The sequence below is a fragment of the Ruditapes philippinarum genome, unplaced genomic scaffold (assembly GCF_026571515.1).
Source record: "Ruditapes philippinarum isolate M1 unplaced genomic scaffold, ASM2657151v2 ctg225_1_1_1_1, whole genome shotgun sequence".
Taxonomy (NCBI): Eukaryota; Metazoa; Mollusca; class Bivalvia; order Venerida; family Veneridae; genus Ruditapes; species Ruditapes philippinarum.
This window is the reverse complement of record NW_026851833.1, coordinates 162107-188972: the sequence shown is the minus strand read 5'-3', so window position 1 is coordinate 188972 and position 26866 is coordinate 162107. Positions and strand designations below refer to the sequence as shown.

The 26866-nt window shown below is 33.8% G+C and overlaps 1 protein-coding gene across 3 annotated transcripts in view; it reads right to left on the bottom strand.

Annotated features, from left to right (window-relative positions):
• The window catches only part of LOC132740688 (serine/threonine-protein kinase TBK1-like), a 118805-nt gene that overhangs the window by 68824 nt on the left and 23115 nt on the right, over positions 1 to 26866 (bottom strand). For 2 of the 3 annotated variants that reach the window (XM_060728653.1, XM_060728644.1), the window contains exons 4-5: positions 10205 to 10275; positions 9234 to 9338 (exon numbers count right to left, since the gene is read on the bottom strand). The gene's annotated coding sequence lies outside the window, so the exon portion shown is untranslated. Of the gene's footprint in view, positions 1 to 3510; positions 3590 to 9233; positions 9339 to 10204; positions 10276 to 26866 lie in introns of those variants that run through there. The other variant, XM_060728662.1, reaches the window with a different exon arrangement.

Genomic DNA, 26866 nt, shown 5'->3' with positions numbered 1-26866 from the left:
CACGATGCACTTCGATGGTGGGTTTTTAACCCGAGTAAAGGCGATGTGCAATGGATTTTTCACGGCTATCACAAAACTGTTAGTCAATTAAAAATAATGATCAGCGACCGGATTAAAAACTTCATCATAGTTTTGAATGATTTCAGTCTGTTAACATCAATTTGTACTGTAAAATTGTTATGTCGCTCACGTCATGGCTACAAGGCGAAATGCCGAAACCGAGCAGTAAGAAAGTTACTGATTCTGATAGTTATGCGAAAATTTAAGAAAGCCAATTCACAAAAATCTTGCGATTGGTATGTTGTAGACAGTGGGGGTGTTTGGCATTGTTCTCTTTGTAGAAATGCCAAATTTGACACAGTTTACGCACGTGGGCACGACATCCCGGCTAAACTACATATCGGTCGTATATCATGTAACGTCTATAGCAACAAAATTTGTCAGAAAAGAAGTGTTCTTATTGTTTCAATATATATATTTGTTTTAATGTCGTAAATATGATGCTCAGATTAAGATTTATCAATATTGTAAATTTTAAAAAGCATTATTTATAAAGATATTACCGAATTTAACATTTCATGAAAATAAAGGGAGGTAATTAGAAATTAATTTTCTACAATTTCTCAGTCAAATTATTCAATAAGAAATGAATGTATGTAATTTTAAAGATCAAATATAATGTGCACAAATGTTTGCAGTACATATTTTACATATTCTTTGATGTTTGAAAATTGTTTTATAAGCATAATTATATGCATATAAATGTGACATTACAACTTTTTGGACTTAGACAGAAAATTCTGATACCAGAACAGAATAGAACAGATATTTAATATTAATCAATATCCAATGTGACTTCATCTTATATTAAAAGTGAGGAAAGTAAAATAAATGAAATTGATTTTATCATCATATCTTTTCTTACACATTATTATCAACAAATGTACATGAAAATATATAAACACATATTTAGAGAAAGCTTATAAATAGCTGATCAATAGATATCAAAAATAATTTTTTAATTTCATATTTGCAGCTCAAAAACATTTAGATGCCATTGCCAGATCTACTACTAATTAATCTACTTTTAATTAAAACTACTATTAATTAATCTACTATTAATAAACTGGAGAAATATTATAAGTGATGTTAATTGTGTTTATATTATAATTAAAGGATGTATAGCCATGCATGTTAATGCATACACATAGGGTTGTTTCCCTTCTCCCTAATTTTCGCGAGGAAGTCACTTCTCCCTAAAATTTCCCCCCAGGATGAGCCCTGGATTATAGCTGGTATATGAGGTCAGGCATTGCTTTCTTGAGCCCCAAATTTCAATGTCAACATTCTTGAAATAGACATTAAAATATTACCATTTACGGAGGTTGAAATAAATTTATTTACTTAATTTTAAAATAAACATGCTCTTATTGTTGATAAAAAAGTGACTGACAACCACTGAACAAAGAAAATACTAAATTAAGCATTTTCGGGGCCGTCCGGGTTTGGTGGTTGTCCGGTTTTGGTGGTCCCCAACCAGTAGTGAATCAGTTCCCCATTCGATATATTTCTTGTCAGATTTGCATGAAAATGTAGTATTTGTTGGCGATTTCTAACGTCAGGTTTCTGAACCTAAGAAAAGTTTTGACGCACAAACATCGCACCCGAAATAAGAAAGGTAACATATTTTTGTATCCCATCGGACCTGGTTAATTTAATTATTTTTAAAGACTTGATACATAATAATGGCCAGCATTAAGATGACTACAGAATTATGTTAATTAAACATTAGCGAAGAACCATTTTTTAGTATTCTAGTTAGCGTTTCCCTTCCCCTACGACGCGTTGCGGTATTCTCGCTTCATTTAAAAGCTATCTAATCAAATCACTTCATAATATTGCTCTTTATCTCTTAAAAAGAATATAAAATACGACAGTATATCATGGTAATTATATAATTATATAAATCTTTGTGTGTTATAATTTATAAAGCGGTTACTGATATTTCACTTAATATGGTTTGCTCGTAAAATTGCCTTTTTGACACCAACTTTGTTCTCATTTTTCATTTAAATGATAACATTTAGCTTTTGATTAGTAAGTAAATAAGAATTATCAAATTTTCATAATAACCCGAGTACATTTCATGCTAATTATGATACTGGTCGGAGAGATAACTCCGACGCATAGATAACCCCGACACTTGATAAATATAATTCTTATAGCTTTGTTTTTCAACAAACAAGCATATGGTCACCTAATAGTTTAGGAACAGGACAGAATGTGATGATTTGTTATAATTTCGTAAACTTTTTAATGTTTTTCAAATAACCTAAACTTTTTGTAGGCAAAAACTGCTTCAAAACGATCTTTTTACTAAATCACAATAAGGTAGTTAGAAATGTATTGACCACAGGCCACTGACTTGGGAAAGATTTTTGAAATATTGTTTAAATATTTACAAAAAATAGATAAACCTTATAAGATGTAAAAATAAATTATTGATGCTGATTTTCCAGTCATTTTTTACATAAAAATTTAAGTGTCGACTTTATCTACTGGTTGGGGACCACCAAAACCAGACAACCACCAAATCCGGACAGCCCTAAATATGCTTAATTTAGTATTTTCTTTGTTCAGTGGTTGTCAGTCACTTTCTTATCAACAATAAGTGCATGTTTCTTTTAAAATTCAGTAAATAAATTTATTTCAACCTCAGTAAATGGTAATATTTTAATGTCTATTTCAAGAATGTTGATGTTGAAATTCGGGGGTCAAGAAAGAAATGCCTGACCTCATATACCAGCTATAATCATTTGCAGTGTAAACAATAGAATATCCAAAACTTCAGCATTTGTTGCTGAAACATTGTATATCATGTTAAAAATAAAAAATCAAAACACCCAAGCTTTTATCTGAATAAATCACGTCATGTACATATCTGTCCGGACACATGGTACTATAGTGTAGACAATTAAGGTAATTTTGATACCCTCTACGACAGGCCTCAGTTATAAGTGTCAATACAATCAGAAATAAACAAACTAGTTTGTTAGTTAGGAGAAGAATCTAGCTGTACTGTGTCCAATTTGTTGGTCTCTAGGTTTAAAATTATGAAATCTGTACGGAAAAATGTTCAAAAAGTGTCCGGTTGATGGTCCCCGACCAGTACTGTTGTGGGGTAAAAAAACCATGTTTTGTATACCTCATTCAAGACCTTAAAGAAGTAACAGATTCCATTTTCATACATATTTTTTGTAGTGTAATGTAAAGTCTTTGAACTGAACTTTGTTTAGGTGGTTCAATATTTAAAATATACTGGAAGATAATTAAAATATTGCAAAAAATATCTGATTTAGTGTTGGAGTTATCTCTCCAACCAGTACAGTCATGTCTCATGAAAGTGAAACTCTTGAAGTCCGAGTCTTGGGATACCTTGTACAGTATGCTTTATCATAATGTATCATACAAATTAAGAGGATAGGATTAAAATACAAAATAAACACGTACAATAAAGGAATTTTGTGAATAATTGATCTACTGTACATCCGACAATTTCCGGTATCCATCTTTGATACGTGCTAAAACCCGGTACTGGATAACAAGCTATTTTCGCGAAAATAAGAGCTTGGCTACGAAATGAAATTGTGCATTTCCTTATTTGTTTAAATAATTATGTAAATTATATATTTATGCAGTCTCTGAATGATTTTACAGCAAATCAGATTTCAGAACCAAATTTCATTAAAAACAGGTATACCGTCCCTCATGACTGGAGAAGCATGCAGTCATTGTCCCTGTTTATAAGAAAGGCCCAAAATGTTACAGTACTGTAGCCTAGTGACTACAGGCCTATATCATTACCCTACATTGCCTCAAAACTTATGGAGCATATAATTGTCTCCAATATCATGTCTTTCTACGATAAGCATGATATTCTCAGCAAATTCCAACATGGTTTCAGGTCAAAACATAGCTGTTCAGTTTCACCCAGGAAGTTCATGACAATTTAGAGCAAGGCCAACAGACCGATGTCATTGTCATGGACTTCAGTAAAGCATTTGATAAAGTCAACCATCACAAGCTTCTCTTTAAACTACACAGACTAGGTGTTAGCTCAGAGGTCGTCAATTGGACAAGGTCATTTTTATATGGTCGCACCCAACAGGTCGTTGTCGATGGTCAAAACTCTGACAATTAACCTACCAGTTCTTTCTGGTGTCCCCCCAAGGCTCTGTCCCGGGACCTTGCCTTTCCTGATCTTACATAAATGACCTCCCTGATAGTGTTAAGGGCAAGGTGAGACTATTTGCAGACGATGCAATAGTATACCTAACAATCAAATCAAACCAAGATGCACAAAATAGAGAAAATACGAATCCCTAAAGAAAGCCCAACACGGCACATTAATGTTGCAGGCTCGGTTTGATTGAGCCTGTTCATGGACGGTACTGTTTAGTGCAAACTACCGTCCAGGCCCCTAGCACCGGCTTAAGCAGGATTCAACATTTACTATGAACTGGTACAACTTTGAAATTTGAAACATCCGCAGATGTATTCACCCTTCAAAAAGATCTCAACAGTCTTGAAAACTAGGAATCTGATTGGTCCATGGAATTTAATCCAGATAAATGTGAAGTCCTTAGTATCAGCCGCAAGAAACACCAAATAACATATTCCCTTATAATTTACGTGGTCAACAACTAAAATCCACTGAGGCTGCAAAATATTTAGGTGTAACAATTAGTAAAGACCTATCTTGGAACAATCATATAAACAACATAACAGCAAAAGCAAATAATTCACTCAGATTTATAAAAAGAAATGTCAAAACTTCAAACAAAAAGTTTAAAGAAACTGCCTGCAAAACCTAAGGCCCCAATTAGAATACTGTTCCACGGTTTGGCATCCTTGGCATTTACAAAGTAGAACAAGTTCAAAGTTCAGCTGCCAGATATATGTATACAATTACACCAGTTACAGTAGTGTATCTAAAATTTAACAGAATTATGGCCCTTTGTTAATTTTTCAACATATATCTTATTTTGTATGTATCTGATTTTCGTAAGGATATTATTTTCATGCAGCTTCCATTTTCACAGATGTTATATATATAATTAGATTTGCAAAAATCTTAGTCGAAAACAGACATTATTTGCATACATATCTTATTCACATGGACCTCCAAATTTAATACTTTTAAGCATGGAGCTAAATATCTGTGTTTTAAGTTAATTCATTAGATCCAACTATATAAAGAATAAATCTTATTTTCGTAGACCCGGTGTTATTCCCTGCGGTCTGGAGACCGCAGGGTATTGGTACGCGTTTAACTTTTGAGGCATGGAGGAGCACGTGACCTGTTTTCGGTACATGGAGGAGCACGTGATCTGTAAACCTTACATGATTGGTTAATTGACCCTTTCGAAAACTTGGCTAAATACCGTTTGCCGGTACGTGACGGATTTACCTCTAGGGAATTAGGCAGAATTACATCTAATTAGAACAAAAAAACTATTACGTGATATTTCTAATTTTCTATAAATATTGTACCGTTTGAGGTTGAAAAACTTGAATGATGTGCTTGAAAATTATCAATGTTTCTTTAATATGTATCTCAAATTTTACAGACAACTGAAAATCTACAAAATTGAAATATTCGATCGTACGTACGTAGTGGCAACTGGGCATAATAAATAGAGATATTTTCTGCGATAACTTGTGTGTTTACTTTATTTTTTGCTCGGAATTATTCATAAAATGGTAGGCCTATTTAATCATTTTCTTAAAAAGAAATAATTGTTTTATGTTCGACCTTCTCCGGTCATCAACGGCCACCAGTTTCCAAAGACCTTCTTCTATATTGATCGACTATATGTTGTCCCCCAAACAATGTTTAAAATAGTTAAATGAAATATCTTATATCATTAAAAATGTTCCCCGCAGGAAACCATTTTACTTGTTTTCGCTTTACACGGCGATTTGCAAACTCCTCACAGTGATTACTTCCCTTAGAAGAATTGTAACATAATTATTTAAACAGATAAATGCACTACATGTATATGAAAAATAAATCTTATATTTTCGTAGCCGAGCAATCGCAACTACTCGGCACTTTCCGTCAGTCTATGGTAGCCGAGATCTTATTTTCGCGAAAATAGCTTATTTTCGGTAATCCAATGCATCTATACCTGCTAAAACCTGTTTGACACGTCATTTTAGGGTTGCAAAGTACAATATTTTTTATTAATATCATATTTCACAGGCGATAGTCACATAATCAAATATTTTACATAATTGGTCTATATATTAAGATATCTTATCATAGTATATAGCCCATATAAAACTTTAAAAAGTTTGTTTCAAGCACCTGTGTATCATTAAGTAATAACCTTTCCATTTGTTTGATGTGTAAACAGCAAATAATAATGATACAGACTAATCATATAGACCAAATACATATATCTATAATAATTCCCGGTTTTATATGCACACTAGCTGTACACATAATATTATATATATAGTGACGTTCCAAAACTAGAGTCTGAGATATTTTCGTTCTGGGTGAGAATCTCGCTTTTATGTTGTAAGTAAAACTCAATTAGTTGGACCAACTGTACACAATAGCACTCTTTAATTTTCTGTAATCCTCATATCTTTTGTAGAAATATTTTGAGTTCATTCTTCTCTAGGATGATATGTCCTGCAGGCAATCAGATTAGGCCTATATATGTGTAACGATCGGAGGGATTTCCTTTTCAGAGAAAAATGAACACTCTTCTGATCATAATAGATAAAGACAAAAAAGACAAAGTAAATTTCAAATCCTGCAGGAAATCTGGGATAGAATTAATATACACTTAACAAAAATTCTAACCGATCACTTTTTAAATTTTGATTATTTTATAACGGGTCAATAGATCCTTATAAAATTTTACAGAGGTCATTTTTGTGTCATTTTCTACCGATTTGTGGAATGAAAAATAATTTAATACGGTTCCATGCAGTCACGCGGGAGACAGGGCGAGGTTTACACATTTTGGCACGAAATGTTCGTGCAGAGCGTGGTGAGTATTAAATGTTACATTGCATAAATCCTTGTTAACTTTATAAGTGAAAAAACATAAAACATGGCACAAATGTCGATGCAGGATCGTGCCGTAGCAGTTCGAATGTTGAATGCTGGGGCCTCTATCAGACAGGTGAGTGGCTGTAATCATAAAAATATTTTTTTTAAAATATCGATACAGTATTATTTAAAATAGAAAAATGTTATAATTTATTATTCTCAGTATGTTCATTCTCTTCGAAATAAAATAAAAGTCGGATCTATTGGTATTATTCTTTTTCATATATAAGCGAAAACTCAGGGTGATCGGTTAGAACTTTTGTTCAGTGTTTGTTATTCTGACCAGAGGAAATGAATATTTAAAACATGCCAAAAACATGCCATGTATGACGTTGGGTGTGACGTAAATAAACAAAAAAGAAGTAAAATTTATTGCTTATTGATTCCCTTCTTGTTTTTTTTATTATATATGTATGCTTAGTAGTACGTTTCTCTTAGATAATCATTTTTGCCCCATCCCCAAATGTTCCTCTTGTCCCCTCCCCTGCTCCCTTAATTACACCCTTATTCCTGTGGCATTGCGCCTAATGCTTTGCTCTTGCACCCTCTCCTGTTTTTATTATTATTATTTTTATGGTGTCCTGCTGAGCTCCTTCCGGTGGTCCTGTGTTACTGGTTTTTGTTGGTGGATGCGTTCTTTGAGTGCCACCCTTCTTTGTTAATCTTTGTTTTCAAATTTTATGGAAATACATGTAGATAACAATTGAGCGCGTTGTTGTAGAATAATGCATGAACTGTTGAGTTTTTTAATGCACGCACATGCACTTCTATATTTATAAATAAATACAATAAAAGCATATAGTATAATCAATAAATAAAATACACATATGATTGGCAAATCTTCACTTGGAACACTTCGGAAATAACCCATAATCTAGTTCGTACTACAGGGGCGGAAAAGTTGTAATAGAAATGATTTCCTGTCCCGGATACTACTTGTTGTTGACAATATACAATAACCCTAACAGCCGGAGGGCACTGTACTGTTCAAATTATGCAACTCCATGTTATCTGGGAACCCGTCTGCACCAGTTATATAGGCTACTGAAAGGGAAGATCACTGTGTGGGAGATTGCCGTCTCCCTAGCTTGCAAAAATACATTTTCTGATTTTTGTATTTTCTGACCGAAGGTCAGTAAATACAAAGCTGACATTCAATCTCTGACACAGAATTTCACGACAAACCTAACAACAAGTAGTTCTCAAAACAGCTTAAAACTAGCGATTTAAAAGAAAGAAATATTTTTATTTTGTTACAAGTATCAACAAATTACAACGCATTCAAAGTTTAAAAGTATCGTTATCTTATAGAATTGTCAATAAATGCACAATCACAAATTACGCGGATGAATTTGATTTAATCAATGAAAATGCTATTTTTAGCGATGTCGATTACCGAATACTACACAAATAAATCTGACTGCCGAGTAGTGGAATATATAGATTCTACATGTCGGACTGTTTCGGCGAGAAGATTTTCACTAAATTATTAAGTTCAATTTTAAACAACATTTTTATCCTGAACAAAATACCTCGAAATTAGTAAAGATTACAAACCCGGAATGCAATGGAAGTTCTAAATTTAGAATGACTAGATTTTATTCAGGCATCGTTTATATAACTTCTCCGTGGTGCAGGATTGACGCGCTCGTCTAAAGTGTGAGAGGTCTGGAGTTCAAATCCCAGTCGAAGCAACTTTTTTTAAAATTCTATTTTAAGTGTCTTTGTTAAGGAAGTAGCCATGACATGCCAGGATAAAGTGTGGCTGTCATAAAAAATGAACATAAATGATTTTTTGATGCAACTCTACTGAAGTTATGCAAAATTCCGTATGTATCAAACTCTGGTGCCTTGCAACATAAAAATAAACTTAAACAGGAAAATACATACAGATATACAGTACGATTTGGATTGCAAAGATCAGAAAATACCACAGAGCTTGCAGTCCTTTGATTTTACATAGTCTTGTACGTGATAGATTTACATTCAAACATTATTGTTTCCAAGTCGATAATGGGTAAATGTGTTCCGAATGATTGAAATGCTAATCAAACTTCAGTTAAACCACGAAAGCAAAAATAACTACAGATATTTGAGAACATACCAGAGTTGATATTTCTGTTTTGAATAGAAACGTAACGTCACATCCAATTCTGAAATTCTATCAATCCTCAAAGTAAGTTGATGTGTATGATAAAACCCATAATAACTGAAAAGTAACATGTGCGCATGTAAAGTAAAAGTTTAAAAACGGCGTGATTTTAGATGTTATTACTTAATATATAGTATCACTTCTCAATTACTCATTTCTTTTTCCAGACCAAATTGCAGCTAATGTGGTCGATGAGTCAATTTTTATTAGATAAATATAGTATATATATATTGATTATATTATACCTCATTTGCATACGCCCTTCTATATTTAATATGACGTCATCCGGTCCATAAACCGCATACAGACCGGGGGCGGTCCATGGACTGGATGACGTTATATTAAATATAGAAGGGCGTATGCAAATGAGGTATAATATTTTATTTTGTTGTTAAATGATTCTTTTTACTGAATTTATTGTTTTGTTTCACATAAATTTATTACATGTTGAACAAAAGTCATGATTTAAATTATAGATTATATATTTTATTTATACAGTTTGTGAAAATCTAAAAGTTCGGTTTTTTTTGCCTGTTTAATTTGATTAACAAAAATTGAATAACAAAAGAAGAGCATAATTTTTTTGATGTTTCGCTTAAAAATAATAATAAAAAACCGACTAGGGTTTGAGATATTTCACACACTGAACAAATAAATTAATATTTGAAAGCAAATTATATAGTAAAAAATTAAAAATGACAACAACAAAATGTATGAAAGGATTTAGATTCGGTATAGTATAACAAATAAAACATGGCCTTTCGGGCAAAATGCTAGTTTACGGTCTGATTGGTCAGACCTCGGAAGGTATATGTGCCTCAGCTGCGCTTTGGGCCATAAACCTTCCGAGGTCTGACCAATCAGTCCGTAAACTTGCATATTGCCCTCAAGGCCATGTTTTATTTGTTAAATATATTACTCACGTGTCATGAGAGATGTCTCCGCTAAAGTTTTAATATAATAGTTTTCTCTCTCTATGTTTCTATATATGAGCCTGAAATTGGAAGAGAAATTCAACAGCTGTCAAATCTAATCAAAACATGCAATATGATATTATGGTGTCATTTTTTTGCCGCCTGAGCAGAATATGCGCAGATGCCCGTCGTTCGTTTGTGTGTCTTTATCTACAGCTTCATTAAGCAATATGTTATCCTTAACCAATAAGAAGATTATAACCAAAATTCAGAGAACTGATCATTAGGTGACCCTCCAATGGTTTTATACTGATGAAAAGCAGGTCAATGGAGCTAAAACATTCTTATAATAAAATGTTAAAAATCTTTTGGAATGCAGCATAACTAATCACCTTGTGATACAAACATATATAAATACATGTATATAAATTGGACCCACCATGGGGGTCACTTTACACAGATTCGTAAAGGAAAGTGCATTTAAATCGCTTTTTGTGATACTACATGATGCCATATATAGCTGTGTTCATCGCCTAAATTAATCAGACCATAAAGTTAATTTGATCCAACTAAATTTGTTACACATAAATTATCGAATATACTGATTAGATATGAAACCCCTATCAATATGTATATATTTTTAAGTTTCGACATATACTACGTACTGCATACACGCATTATGTAAAGGATGTTTTAGAAAAGTATGGTCAAAACATATTCCTCTAGAAGGTTGTAGAAATTTCAAGATCCGTACCAACAGTTCCTGAAATATCAAAATAAAGTTCAAGGTAATAATTGGCAGTAATGATTAAGAAATACTGGGTTTAATATTATTAATACTAATAATCAGTCACCCCCCCCCCCCCTAGAACCGATGTAATATTAAATTTTGGTTTATAATAATTTTTTCAACGTCTGGTAAGTCGTTGAAGTTTGATCAAAATGGGGTCATTTATAATGTTCTGAAAATAAATTAGTCGAGAATCTGAAGAATCAGAAACTCCTTCAGAATTCATAACACTTTTAGTGCCGTAGCGCCTATGCCACAATTGTACAGTCTGACCACTCACGCACGGCTTTGCGCTAAAGGGTCCGCGTCAGACCCCTACCCCGCCCCGCGCCCCCAGGTACAAGATCTTCATATTCTATAGCACTTAAATCATGCATTTTCATTATGTCATGAAAATTATATTTAATGATGCTTCACCTCAGGGCTAATTGTCGCGGACTTTGAGGGGGCGCACTGACTCGTGGGCTATTTTCAACGGGATCAACATTAAATTAATGCTACACCAGAGCAAGCAGAATTCATTATAAAAGCATGGAAATGGTGTTTATACGTTGTGGCGATGAAGATCTATAATGCATTAACTAAACGTCCACTTAATTGTTAAATCTCAAATAAATGAAACATTGATTTTCGTGGCCAATGTAGCTTTATGTTCATTGCAACGTACACAAATAAAACATGTTGAAAGATGTATGCACTGGTTAAACAAGACGGATCTGTCTTTCTCGGTAAAACTCGATCTGCAGGGTTTCTAACTATCGATATTACAACATGTACAAATACCATCTCAGATGATACCAGACCCCTCTTCACAGACAGTCGAGGAACAAATCAAAACAAGTCTATTATAGACACGGGGAAGAATCTCGCCGTTTGTTACCCAAACAAACAAGATGGCCGATGCAGCCGAAAAGTAAGTTTTTCCTCTTTTTCTCCGAAATTCTTGATGTTCTGGTGTAAAGGTACATATAATAACCTTCTCCACAATTTTCCGGGCACACATGACTTTATTTCATGGTGTTTCATCTGAAATGTGCGTCACCAGATTCGAAGCGAGAGAATTTTCCACGGGTTTGATCGTGATAACGTACGTACGGCTTATTATCTCAAATTCACTGTTTCTATTACAAATAATTCAAATATGCATATTAACTGAAAACACTGACTTTAAAAAGCTGTAATATGTTGTCATCTAAGCATGCATGCCCATTATGGCTAGATTTACGGCGGTAAATATTAATATCGGGGCATTTTCCGGAAATGATAACGTATGGCGCTTACGTACGGCGCATTTTTCTGCTTAGTGGATTTTCTATTCTATATATCAGTCAGTTTTGAAAAGAGTGTTCGTTTGGGAAATGTTTTAAACAGACTTATGGAAGGGTATTAACGCCAAAATTACATCTTGCTTTCTTACGTTACATCGTGCTTTCTAACTTGTACATCTTGCATTCTGACTTGTACATCTTGCATTCTGACTTGTACATCTTGCATTCTGACTTGTACATCTTGCATTCTGACTTTTACATGTTGCTTTCTTACATGCACATTATGCTTTCTGCTGTGTGCGTCTTGCTTAATTGTATGTTGATATCTTTATTTAACGATCAAACATTATTCATTTGTTGATCTGGTATATTAATGCAATAACTCAACTTTTTGGGTCTATTTACTCATTTTAAATGACGAATGTCATAAGGTAGAATGACGCATAGCCGAAAGCCGACTGCAGCAAGCATAATACGACGCGACATCTGGTGTAATAATATGTGACACCCAAATTATGCTAACATGTGACGCTACAGTTATATTGTCGGTAAAGTCCGTATTGCGGTTCGGATTCAGTTCCTTCGTTTTAAAATTTCCATTTCCACTATGGAGGAAATAAGGTAAACATATATACAAAACGATTTAACCAATTTTTGTATTTATTACTGAAACTCTGTGGGTAAAATTATATTTCCAGCTGACAATGACAAGTTGCACATTTCCAAATCAATGGTTTTAGAATTATTTTTTATCAACAAAATAATTATAAAATAGAACAGTTGTTCAAAGTGCTTGAGCCATATAAAAACTTCTTAGTAAAATATTTCATCTTCTTGAAAAGATCCTAATTTTTGACATGGCTTATTGCCAATACCTGTGACCATCCACAACATTTTAATGTATTTTTATTAATTAGGACATTTTCTTGCCTATTTTCAAACTAAATTTGTACACACATTGTTAGATTTTTTTAAAATTGAACTTGTCAAAAAAATATCATTTTTCACTAGGTTGAAATTATTCACTAAGATGCTTTATGAATACGGCCCCAGGTTCTTGTTCACAGTGTCATCTCAAAAGTGAATTGAGGGAACTGCTGCCAAAATCAGCTGATTTTGAGAAAAAAATGTCAAAACTGTCAATCTGTGAGATTGCAGCTTTTAGACGAATGATTTCATAATATTAATTGATGAGTATAAAATGATCCCAAGAAATGGTTATAAAAGGAATATTGCATGTTGGGCTGAATATTACGGTGGCACAAAGGTGGCATGTGTATGTTTTTATTTATCTCGTGCGCACGAGATACTATGTCGTGGCCACGAGTTACTAAGTCGTGGCCATGAGATAGCTAAGTCGTGGTCACGAGATACTATGTCGAGTTACTAAGTTACATTTAGTGTCACGGTGACCCTGATTTTTGACCCAATGACCTCGAAATTAGTAGATGTCATCTACTGATCTTTCTGGGTTATATAAACCATGGCTTATCCCTACTAAATTATTCATCAGACAAGGATTTTACCTGATAGGCTTTCTACTGTCCATGGGCAATGTCCCTTCCAAGGACTTATTCCTTCTCATGTTATCGTATAAACAGGGTTAACAGGCCGTGGTACGTACAAACTGACCAATTCGATCAAAAAATTGTCCAAACAAAGAGCTTCAGTCAAAAATAATGTCTGATGGGCCTTGGAAGGTGACTTTCTAATATGATCATAAAGACAAGTTCAAAGCGAATATCTTCAGTATTTTCAAAGATTAATGTTGCATGTAAAAGTAAGTTGTTAATTTTAAAAAATCCATAATATATATAGTGTAATCTGATTGGTTAATTATCTCCTGGTAACGACTTAGCTATCTCGTTCCAATGACTTACTAAGTCGTGGCCACGACATATATAGTATCTCGTGGCCACGACTTAGTTATCTCGTGGCCACGACTAAGTATCTCGTGGCCACAACATAGTATCTGGTGGCCACGACTTAGCTATCTCGTGGCCACGACTTAGTATCTCGTGGCCACGACATAGTATCTTGTGGCCACGACTTAGTAACTCGTGGCCACGACTAAGCTATCTCGTGGCCACGACTTAGTAACTCGTGGCCACGATATAGTTTCTCGTGGCCAAGACACAGTAATTCGTGGCCACGACATAGTATCTGATGGCCACGACTTAGCCATCTCGTTGCCAGGACTTAGTAACTCATGGCAACGACATAGTATCTCGTGGCCACGAGATAAATAAAAATACACAAATGTCACTTTTGTGCCACCGTAGAAGATGCCTTTTTAGTAGTTTTCTTTATGAAAAGGCATTTCAGCCCAACATGTCATTGTCAGCTAGAATTATAATTTGACCCACAGAGTTTCAGTAATAAATAAAAAAATGTTTAAATCGTTTTGTATATATTTTTACCTTATTTCCTCCATAGTTGAAATGGAATTTTAAATCGAAGGGACGTAATTTGGTAAACTGAATCCGAACCGCAATACGGACTTTACCGACAATATAACTGTAGCGTCACATGTTAGCATAATTTGGGTGTCACATATTATTACAACAGATGTTGTGTCGTATTATGCTTGCTGCATTCGGCTTTCGGCTATGCGTCATTCTACCTTATGACATTCGTCATTCAAGCTGAGTAAATAGACCCAAATAGTTAAGTTATTGCATTTATATACCAGATCATTAAATGAATAATAACTGATCGTTAAATAATGATATCAACATACAATTAAGCAAGACGCACACAGCAGAAAGTATAATGTGCATGTAAGAAAGCAACATGTAAAAGTCAGAATGCAAGATGTACATGAAATGTCGCGATATGTACAATGAATAGCGAACTGGAGAATTTCGCAATGCAAACATATTCAAATGAAATTATCTTATCCGTCAATTAATCTTCGGTTTTTGTATTTTCTGATCGTAAGATCAGTAAATACATAGCTAACATCCACGGTCTAACACAAAATTTCCTCACAGTCCTAACAACGCAAAGTAGTTCTCACTCAAAACTGCTTAAAAACCAGCAATTTAAAAGAAAGAATAATTTTTAATGTAGGCATTTAACGAATTACAGTGCATTAAAAGTTTAGATTAGTCAACAGAAGTATCAGGTTACAATCACAAATTTCGCGGATGAATATCTTTTTTACCCAATGAAAAATGTTCGGCTATTTCCGTAAAGCTTCGGATTATCATGAATATCATTTTAATCAATGAAAATGCTATTTTTAGCTATGTCGATTACCGAATACTCCAGAGCGTAGTACACTGTCGAGTAGTGGAATATATACATGTCGGACTGTTTTGGCGAGAAGATTTTCGCTAAATTATTTTCATCAGTGGTTAACAACAGGTTTATCGTGAACAAAATACCTCGAAATTAATAAGGATTACAAACACGAAATGGAAATTCTCAATTTAGAATTACATAATGTATTCGTTTTAATTCAAGGTACATATGTATAACTTCGCCGTGGTGCAGAGGTAAGCGGTCTCGTTGAGGGTGTGAGAGGCCTATGGTTCAAATCCTAGTCGAGGCAATTCTATTTTTTTTTTCATGCAAAATTCCATATGTATCAATCTGAAACTGTTATAGAAGAAAATCAAAACGCTGTCGCTGCGTAAGATGAATTATAGTATATAAAAATAAACTTATACAGGAAAGTACATACAGATAGTCAGTATGATTTAGATTGCAAAAATCAGAAAATACCATAGAGCTGCAGCCCTTTGATTTTATTAGTGCACAGTGGGTTATTGTGTATTGCTGTACCTATAAATAGAATGATGACTTTATCATTGTGAATGTCCGAAAATCTATTTATAGAAGTAGTTTTAGTTTAACGAAACGGTCATTCGAACTGGAGAATTTTGCAGGAAATGAAATGCAAACATATTATGTCTTTCGTCCGGCCATTCATAAATATTATACAATTCTGGTAAAACACTCGTTCTCAAATTTCCAGCCAAAAATCATACCAGAATAGGTGAATTTTAAATGTTCCAGTAAAAAAAACAAAAGTTTGATGTCTTTGGGTAATATTTTATTATGTGGGTTCAATCAGAAACAGCAATGTTTTAACAATTTAATGATATGACAAACCGTGTGCATTTGAAGTGTATTTTACGTTATATGTATCCTTGTACATCTAAAACAATAAATGTTCTTTTAACATTATCTTTTAGAAATAAACAATACCCATTTTTATTGATAGACCATATTAGACTTTAAATTGAAATAAAGAAAAGTTTAGTATAAAACAATGTGCGAACTATGCACAACGTTAAAAATGTAAACACAACTTTTCTAACATTAACTGACATAACATAATAAAATGGCGGCTTTGGCATTCTTGTTTAAGCATGTTATACTTTTGTTATGGACGTTTCTTCATGCATTACCATTTACAGATATCATTTTGAAATTTATTTGTTGCAGGTATTGGCTTTTAACCATTAAATGCAACCCAGAACTGATTTCAAATACCATGAACTTTTTGTCACGTAAAATTCATAATTACTGGAAATAATTGTTACAAATTATTTATCATTTAATGATTAACCTGTCCGTGCTCTGTCCTGTTTTTGTTTGGGGTCCGCCTGGGCTCCTTGCCATTGGTTCTTGTTGCTGGGTCATATGGGGGTTGCGTTCATTGAACGCCGTCTTTCCTTGTTGATCTTGTTTATCATATTTTATAATTATTAAGTAAACTATAGTGTACAACAATTCCGTCATATTTTAAATTAATCCATGTGATAATTGTAATATTCATAAGTTCTGTATTCTCAACAAAAAGTGTAATTACAGCTTTAGATAGGTTTGTTATACATTTTGTCACGTAACATTCAACACTCTGATAAGAGCACTTATACCTGTTAATAACTACAGAATTGTTAAAAATAAGCTTACATATTAAACCTACTAATAGTCTTTTTAAGCCATTATACTTGTTACAAGTAAAGTACTTATTCAATGGTTTGTAACTGTTCTATCATTTGTCACGTAAAATACAAATTTTATTCAGATTTACATTCAGCAATCAGCGCCTTGTCAGTGTCACTTATTTTAAAAGAACGCATCCCTTTCCCTTGTGCCTTTGGTTCTTGAATTTAACATAGCAATTTTTTTTGTTCAATCCAGTTTTTATCTTCTTTCTTTGGCCATTTCAAACAGTCTTTCATTTTCGAGCCTTTCTCCATAAATGATACCTCAAACATTCCTTCATCAATATCAATGACCTTAACATCTTCATGTGCTATTTCTGCATTCTGATCTTCAGAGACTTCTTCTTCATGCGTAACATTTCTAACAAAGTGTTTTTGCCAACCACAAAAATGAACCCAGTTTCTGCGAAACATGTATTGCATACACATGTTGTTTCTCTAACCATGATTTCGTTTGCATTCAGACCAACTACAACGTGCAGTTTAAGAGTACCCTTCATTGTGTTCAATTCTTTCACCAACTCTTCATGCTCTTTGTTTGAATCTTCATACTCGTGTTTTTCTACAAATTTGTATGCTATTTTGCTTTCTGACTTTGAGACCCATTTATAAAAGTCTTTTGCACATGAATATTTACCTTTCCAATCTTCATTGCAGTATCAGCAGATCTCTTAACAGCACCTCCAATACCGTCGTATGCTCCTTTTCCTTGTCCGGCTTCAAAGTAATGCCAGCTTGCTTTTATACCATACAGGTTTGGGTGTCTTGCAACTAGGTCAAACATTCCGATATCATGAAGTTGGCGAATCGGTTCAATAGTAAATAAAGTTGACATTCAGACTGTTTTCCTTCACCCAAGGTATGACCTTTTTATGCCCCCACAAAGTGGAAGCATATAGCGTTGCACTTGTCAGTCCGTCTGTTCGTCCGTACGTCCCGAAATCTTGTGAACGCAACTCCTCTTAAACCGGATTGCAGATTTTGCTTAAACTTTCAGGGATGAACAACCTTAATGTGTAGATGGCAGTAAACGAAGGAATTTTTGCTGCGACCAAATTTAACAGAATTATGGCCCTTTGTTGATTTTTTCACTATATACTATGTAGAAATTTTGTGAACGCAACTCCTCTTAAACCAGAGGGCAGATTTTGCTTGAACTTTCAGGGATGAACAACCTTAATGTGTAGATGGTAGTAAAGGAAGGAATTTTTGCTGCGACCAAATTTAATAGAATTATGGCCCTTTGTTGATTTTTTCACTATATACTATGTAGAAATTTTGTGAACGCAACTCCTCTTAAACCGGATGGCAGATTTTGCTTGAACTTTCAGGTATGAACAACCTTAATGTGTTGATGCTAGTAAAGGAAGGAATTTTCGCTGCGACCAATTTTAACAGAATTATGGCCCTTTGTTGATTTTTTCACTATATACTATGTAGAAATTTTGTGAACGCAACTCCTCTTAAACCGGATGGCAGATTTTGCTTAAACTTCCAGGGATGAACAACCTTAATGTGTAGATGTTAGTAAGGAAGAAATTTTGCTGCATCCAAATTTAACAGAATTATGGCCCTTTGTTGATTTTTAGTTTTCAACTTGTGTCACATGTAGTCCAAAAATATTTGACCTAGAGTCATAAGATTGACAGAACAGTGGCGTGTGGGGGCATCCGTGTCCTATGGACACTTTTCTAGTTAATGATAGCTTGTACCATTGATGAATTATAATTGAGGACTTCTGAAACTACAACCATACTGCGGTGCATTAGAGAACCATCGTTTCTGAAAATACATGACAACAGGATGAAGGGTTACAAATTCCTAATTCCAATACGCACTTTGTATTTCCTCCATCTCTTTGATATTGTAGTTGTCAGCAAAGTCCATTTGTATACAAACATGGTTGTTGTTTTTCTCTAAAAGACTTTCTTTCATATGTTTGAATGCCGCCTGGATCATCTGCAGCGAAAATTCAAAATTCTGATGTTTGGTGCAAAGGCATGTAACTCTAGCAGCAAAGTTTACTAGGGCAATTTGTTTTGGTCTGGCTCGACAAAAAGTTGCAAAACTAATGTGTTCATTCCGATACTCCGCTCTATACTTCATATAGATATTTCTTAAGTAATCATTCAACACAAACTTTTGCTTGTGACCTTCCTTCCCATTTTTGACAGCATCTGCCTTTCCAGGCATCTGTCGAGAATTGTCTTCTCGCTCAAGGAATTCTGTAACTTTAATATATCTTTGTTTTGCTAGGTTTCTTCTATCAAGACCGCTGTTTGTTTTATGTCGCACACGTAAACCAATGAGATTTGCAGTATATTGCGTCAAATGGTACTTTCTCATAATATTTCAAGCTACTACCTTTTTGATGACAGTGTTATCCAAGGTTCTTCTTGACATAACTTTCTCTCTCATTTCACCAACAATACAATTTGCAAACATAAGCTTTTTCCGGATATCTGGATGTTTATCAGGTTCAATACCAGCTTTCTTCATTTCACTCTCAGATCTTGATTTTAGTTTTCTTGGACTTTTAGTTTCAATGTTACTCTTCTTTTTTATTTTGAGTTTCATTCTATTTAACTGCCTTCTTAGATTCGCATTCTTTCGTTTCATAACTTCACTTACTTGTTTAAGGTATTGTATTTTCTTTTTGTACTTCTTTTGTTTCTTATGATATGCTAGTTTTACAATAAGTCTTGAATCAGTACTAGTACTTGAGACTTCATTAGTTTGGATGTCATTATGAGTAGTGCTTAATGTTGTACCTTGTTGGGCTTCATTGTTAACACCTCTTTCCAAATACTTTCTCGCACGATATGACGCCTACTTTTCACGAAGCTGTTTTCTTCACTGATACTAAGAGTTGACACCTTTTTGTAGTACTTCTTTGATCTATTACTTTCGGAAGCTAACCATGTCTTGCCTAATGATTCCTTTTTTCTTTCTTTGTACTCTTTTTGGCGCTGGGCATGTGTTTTTGCCATGCTTATGGAACTTCTGTAATGAAAGTTGAAAATGACATAATTTATGTATTTTACGTGACAAATAGAAGAAAACATTTTTCTATATCTACTCATATAATTTTGTATCTGACAATGTCTACAATTTAAAGCCTTGGCTTCTGTCTTTGGTAAAAACTATATCCAAAAAAATAAACTTCATTCCATAGAATACCGATGCATTTGTTCATAATAAGTTTAACTCATTTAAATTGCACATTGCAATTGAAGAAAAAGAGAACAATTAAAGTATAATTTTATAATGTGATATTTTTCTAATTTATTTCCATCTATATTCAGATGGTTTCTATTGAAAAAACATCGCTTTTTAATAAAAATGAAGACAGTAATGCTTATTACAATGTCTTAAACATACAATGCATATGTTTGAATTTTACGTGACACCAACAGTATTTTACGTGACACAGACTGTAAATGGAATGACACTTCATTGATATGTACTTATTGACATATCTAAATGACACTTGTTTACAAACATATTTTTTTATTCTATTCAGTGTATAAAAACATTCAATAGTGCCTAAAAAGAAATTATGTCTATGTTGTTCAACAGAACTAAAGAATACATAAATTTAAATATGTTCTTACCTGAGGTTAAAATTATTTGCCACGAACAATGCTGTAATTTTGAAAACACGGCGGACCCAAACATGCAGTGACGTCATTCAAATACCAACACGAAGCATATTATCGTTGTGTGATCGTCTTTTAGCACAAAAGAAGAATAAGTGTCACGTAAAGCTACAGTCACGTAAACATATTTTCATTATGTTGAATAAAATGTTAACATATATTTTATCAACAATACCTTATAACATTTATCGCGGTTCAAGTACATAAATATGTACACCACAGGGTAGTCTAGGAAAGCGAACAAGGCTATTTTTTGGTCAGTGAGCGTCACGTATGAATACAACAAAAAAAAATAACTCCATACTGCAGTTATCACATCTGAGCAAAAATATTTTTGCTAACATAAGTGATGGCCAAAAGGATCCATTCTGACTTACATAAACTGAATGAAAGGGTAATATTAACCTTATACAGTTGATATGTTTTCTTCAGTTTTTCCCATCTTATTCTGCATTTTCATAAGATGTCACGTAAAATACAGCATACGTGTGACAAACTTTATGCAAAATTATAATTATGAATGTTGAACGTAATCATTTACGTATTCATTATACTTCATGCAGCACTTACAATGTTAAATCAAAGCACAGAAGGCGTTGAATTTGTTTGGGTCTCAGAATGTCAGAAAGGTGAAGGTTGTGAGATTATAAACCAATTTGTTTGTATAGCGTCACCAATGTTGTTTCCAGTGTTATATCTATAGTAAATTGGCTATAAGACTTATTGCAACACTGATATTCAATTCAATATTTATTTGGCTTAAGCAATTATAATAATAAAATTTAAAAACAAAAACCAAAAAAATCATGAGTTGCCTGAACTGGGGTTTGAACTCCAGACCTCTCGCTTCCAGTCGCTTTATTAATTAATTACCTGAATGGTTGGCTTAAATTTGACCTTATAAATATGCATGATTTACGTCATGTACTTTGCACGCGAAGACGCATGTACCCCTTGTAATATGAAGGGCGGCAAATGGATGATGCGACTTTCCATTTGCCCGATATTGAAACATTTATTTTCGGAAAACATTTTTGATGAGTTGGATAATTGTTACCTGATATGATTTTATACACTTTGATGAGTTGGACAACTGATGTAGCTAATATCTTATATGATTTATACATGTATACACTAAATATCACGCGTTAACACGAGGTCACCTAATATATTTTCAAAAAAAAATGTCTACTTTCACTTTCTGTCTACCGAAAAAAGTGAATAGACGCACGTGACTTTCCTCTAAGCCACAAGTGAATTAAGATCTTTTTCTACATTCGTAATAAAAATATAAATTGACATTTTATATAACACATGCAGACAAATAAAACTGGACACTAAGGGGTGTTATAAGATAACAGCCTGAAGAATACCATATTATTCTAAATTAGAGTTTGTAGCCCTTATTAATTTCGATATATTTTGTTCACGGTAAACCTGTTGTTTAACACTGAAGTAAATAATCATGGAGCTGAATATAAGCATGTATATCTATAAGAATAACACAATATTAGAAATCTTCGACCAATCGGGAACTATTTTTTCGTTACGAAAATTAATGCGCCTGTCATTTGACAATCTTTACGCAGTGATCTCCCCTTAATTTTTCGGCGTTAATGTACATATGAAGGGAAGTAACCGCTTCGAGGAGTTTGGACTACTTTCGGCATTTGCAAATAAGAACATCAGGGTCTGAAATTTCGCTACCATTATTTATTTGGTCTGACGACCGGTCTGACGACCCAAACAAATAAAAATGGCCAATGAAACGTTATCTAAGCTTAATATGCAAAGAAAAAAGCCACAAATAATATTGATATTGGTTTGAGACAGTAGCATTTTTGTTTGGGGGACCATGTGACTATCCAATTTGTGAATGTTGAAATATTTATTTTGAAATGTTTTGATTACAAAACAATATTACATACTTGGTTTAACTTTATACGTGTAATTTTGTTTCATTGAAGTTGTTTTTTTTTCTTAAAAATGATATTATATGCAAGGGACAGTCGATTGGCTGGAATTTTGAGAACGAGTGAAAAACCAATTAACCATTGAAAAGTTTATCATCAGATGTCTACTAGTTCATCTTCACTTGCTGCATTTCTTGCTTGGACGCCCTTTGATGCTTTGCATCAATGCTTTTCTTGTGTTTGTTTGGATAACGAATGGCGTGAGACTCGGAGCAATTACTTAAGGTGATAGGGGTGGATGGGGTACTGACCTCCGATGTGTGGCCTCCTTAATTTGTACAGTAGCTTTGGAAAAAAGAATTTTTATTAATTTTATTCGCTTTCAACTTTTGGTGGAGCTGGTGTATTTATCATCTTGGCAGTCCCTTTTTTCACTGATTGAATGTTATCAGCCATATTTGATTTTCAGTTTTTCACTAGGTGGTTGATGCAAAGCGAAAAAGCGAAAGTAGGCAAATTTATATACACAAAGCTGAGAAAGTCAAATGACGAGTTATTTGCATATAGTTACGGTCCGTCATTTGACATTTTTTCCTTTGCTTTTATAGAAAAATATTCTTCTTTCACTTTGCACAAATCAATCAAGGCTGATAATTCCGAATTGAATTTGGAATCTCTTTACCACGTTCTACATGATAACTGTAATGAATAATGACAAATCTTACGGAATTAAAATGTAGTCAATTAAATGTCAATTAAATAGTATTACCTGATTTTTATATTACTGTATATCTAGGTGACAAAACGAAAACGAAAGTAAACCCAAAATTTTCATTTTCTTTTTCGATTTTTTAATTTTCTTTATTAATGTTTAAGGCTTAATATAAATTATGCTTATCTTTTAAAATTATATAGTATATTTAAGTTTTATATTTAAGTCTTTGTGACTTTACAGAGCCGCTAACCAGTCGTAACGTTTCGGCTTTTTCCGTCTAAATGGATAGCTCGATTTTGTCAACATCAACAAAAAAAAAATAACTCCAGAAAAAGTCGAATATCCGAGAGTACAAACCCGTAGAATATGTGGAATATAATATCAACAAGTATTAGCATTTCCAAAAATGCTTGGAATCGCCGTTCAGCAATGAATATAGAAATAATACTTCACGTTCCAAATACTTTTATTATGTGTGGGCCAACAAAAATACTTGATTTACTCTACCATCCCGTCTAGACGTGCTCAGTCAGAATATACAACATTCTATAAATGGAATTTATATTATATGTTATAAACTCCGTCGACTGCTTTGCGAGTTTTTTTCTGAAACGGACTATAACTGATCTGTCAGACGCGTTTATATTATATGGATGCTGCATTAAATGTTAAACTCGCCCGGAAAAAGCATTTATGACGTTTTTTTTCTGTGTCAGTTTTAATATACGCTCATTAAGACTACACTCTCGTATCAGAAATGACATGTAGCAAAAATATTGCAATTTGCTGTGTTTGACTAAAGACTGGTACTGAGTTCGTACATTGATAATGGTATTTTTCAGTTGTAAGAATAAGTAACCCGACAAAACATGGCGGTTGGGCGAGGCCATTTAAGAATCCCTCATTGAAGTTTTAGTTCATTCAAAATTGGCGAATCCAGTAAATGTCTGAATTATAGAATGTACAAAAGTGAATTCAGATTTGAAAAGTTTTTAGATATTTTACCAACTCATTTAGCTTTGGTACTATTGCGCTTTAGATGTATGAACCATAAATTGCCTATTGAGTCTGGTAGATTTTGTAATATACCAAGAGAATTAAGAGTGTGTAAGTTATGCAATACTAGCTCACTTGGTGATGAATATCATTACTTATTTAATTGTCAATTCTTTAATACTGATAGAAAAAGATATATTACTAGAGAGTATAGTACCAATGTGAACTTAAAAAATCTTCTTGTGAAAAACCACTTGTTCAATTTCAACCAAACTTGGCAGGATTGATCTTTGGGTGAAGGGCTTCCAAAGTTGTTCAAAGAATTTCATTCCATGCAGAAATCTGGTTGCAATGGCAACCAAAAGGAATTATTAGAAGAAATTTAAAAAAATCTTATTGTAAAGATCCAAAAGGCCTAGAGCTTAGATATTTTGCATAAGGCATTGTCTGGTAGACCTCTACCAAGATTGTTCAAATTATAGCCCTGGGGTCGAAATCGGCCCCGCCCCGTGGGTCATTGATTTTCACTATATATACATAGAGTAAAAACTTAAAATACCTTCTTGTATGAAGGTACAAGGCTTAGATGTTTGATATTTGGTATGTGATATCATCTATTAGTACTCTACCAAAGTTGTTCAAATTTTGCCTCTAGTGTAAAAATCAGCCCCGCGCCGGGGGTCATAGGTTTTCCTTATATGTATATAGTAAAAACTTTAAAAAGATGTTCTTCTCGAAATTGACAAATGCTAGAGGTTAGATATTTAGCATGAAACATTGTGCAGTGAACCTCTAGCAAGATTATTCAAATTATAGCCCTGGGGTCAAAATTAGCCCCGCCTCGGGGCTCATTGATTTTCACTATTTACATATAGTAAAAAATCAAAAAATCTTATTGTCTGAACGTACAAGGCTTAGAGCTTTAATATTTGTTATATGATATCATCTATAGGTACTCTACCAAAATTGTTCAAATTTTGCCTCTAGTGTCAAAATTAGCCCCGCCCCAGACGCGATAGTTTTCCTCATATGCTTTAAGTAAAAACTTGAAAAATCTTCTTCTCTGAAACTACAAAGGCTAAAGGTTAAATATTTGGCAGGAGACTTTGCGAAGTGAACCTCTACGAAGATTATTCAAATTATAGCCCTGGGGTCAACATTGGCCCCACCCCGGGGCTCATTAATTTTCACTTTGTATATATAGAAGGTCCTCTACTAAAGTTTTTCAAATTTTTCCCCTGGTGTCAAAATTGGCCCTGCCCGGAGGCATTGATTCTCATTATGTACACATAGTAAGAACAGAAACTAAAACAAATGTTTTCTGAATTGGAGAAAGCTGCAGCTTAGATATTTGACATGAAATGTTGTTTAGTAGACCTGTATCAAGATTGTTTTGAATTAAACCCTTGGGTCAAAATTTTGCCTTGCCAAAGGGGACAGTGACCTACTTTCTTGTCCTTTGATGTACAGCAATGAAATTTTGACCATGTGCACAGTTTAGTTGTAAAATTGAACTTTGATATCAGGTGACCTAGATTTTGATGATGTGACCTACTTTCTTGTCCTTTGATGTACAGCTATGAAATTTGAACCATGTGCACAGATTAAGATGAAAATGAACTTTGATATCAGCTGACCTAGATTTTGACAAAGTGTCTTACTGTGTTGTCCTTTGACGTAGGCTGTGTGAAATATGACCTTCACCACCAAATACACTAGACTCAACTGCATTGATATTCCTACTCTGATCTTTTATTTGAATAACAATAGATTTAACCACTTATCTGATAATAAAAATTAGAAAGGTCAGGGATCTATGCATTATGACAATCTTTAATTGTATAGAAACAAAAATCTGTTCCTACACTTCTATTTAGTGTTGTAGTAATGCGGTGGCATAGCATTTTTCACAAATGCAATGTTATTTGGTTCCAAGATGGCGGCGTTTGTTTACATTTTGTAGGATACGGCGCAGTTCTGATTCCCAGCCCTGTAAAAGTTATAATACATATTCTTCGATATCTAAGCATTCTTCTACATGTTTACAAAATTATAGTTGGAAGGAGAGTCGGAAAGCATACTCGTATGCGACAATGTCATTTGTGACGAATGTTCCATTACACGGATCGACCCTATCCGAAAGCTTTTAGACTGTTCTTTCTTTGTAAACTAGACATTATTTAAAAAAAACTAGAAATGTGTCTATAGGACACGGATGCCCCCACACGCCACTGTTCTGTCAATCTTATGACTTTAGGTCAAATATTTTTTGGACTACATGTGCCACAAGTTGAAAACTAAAAATCAACAAAGGGCCATAATTCTGTTAAATTTGATCGCAGCAAAAATTCCTTCTTTTACTACCATCT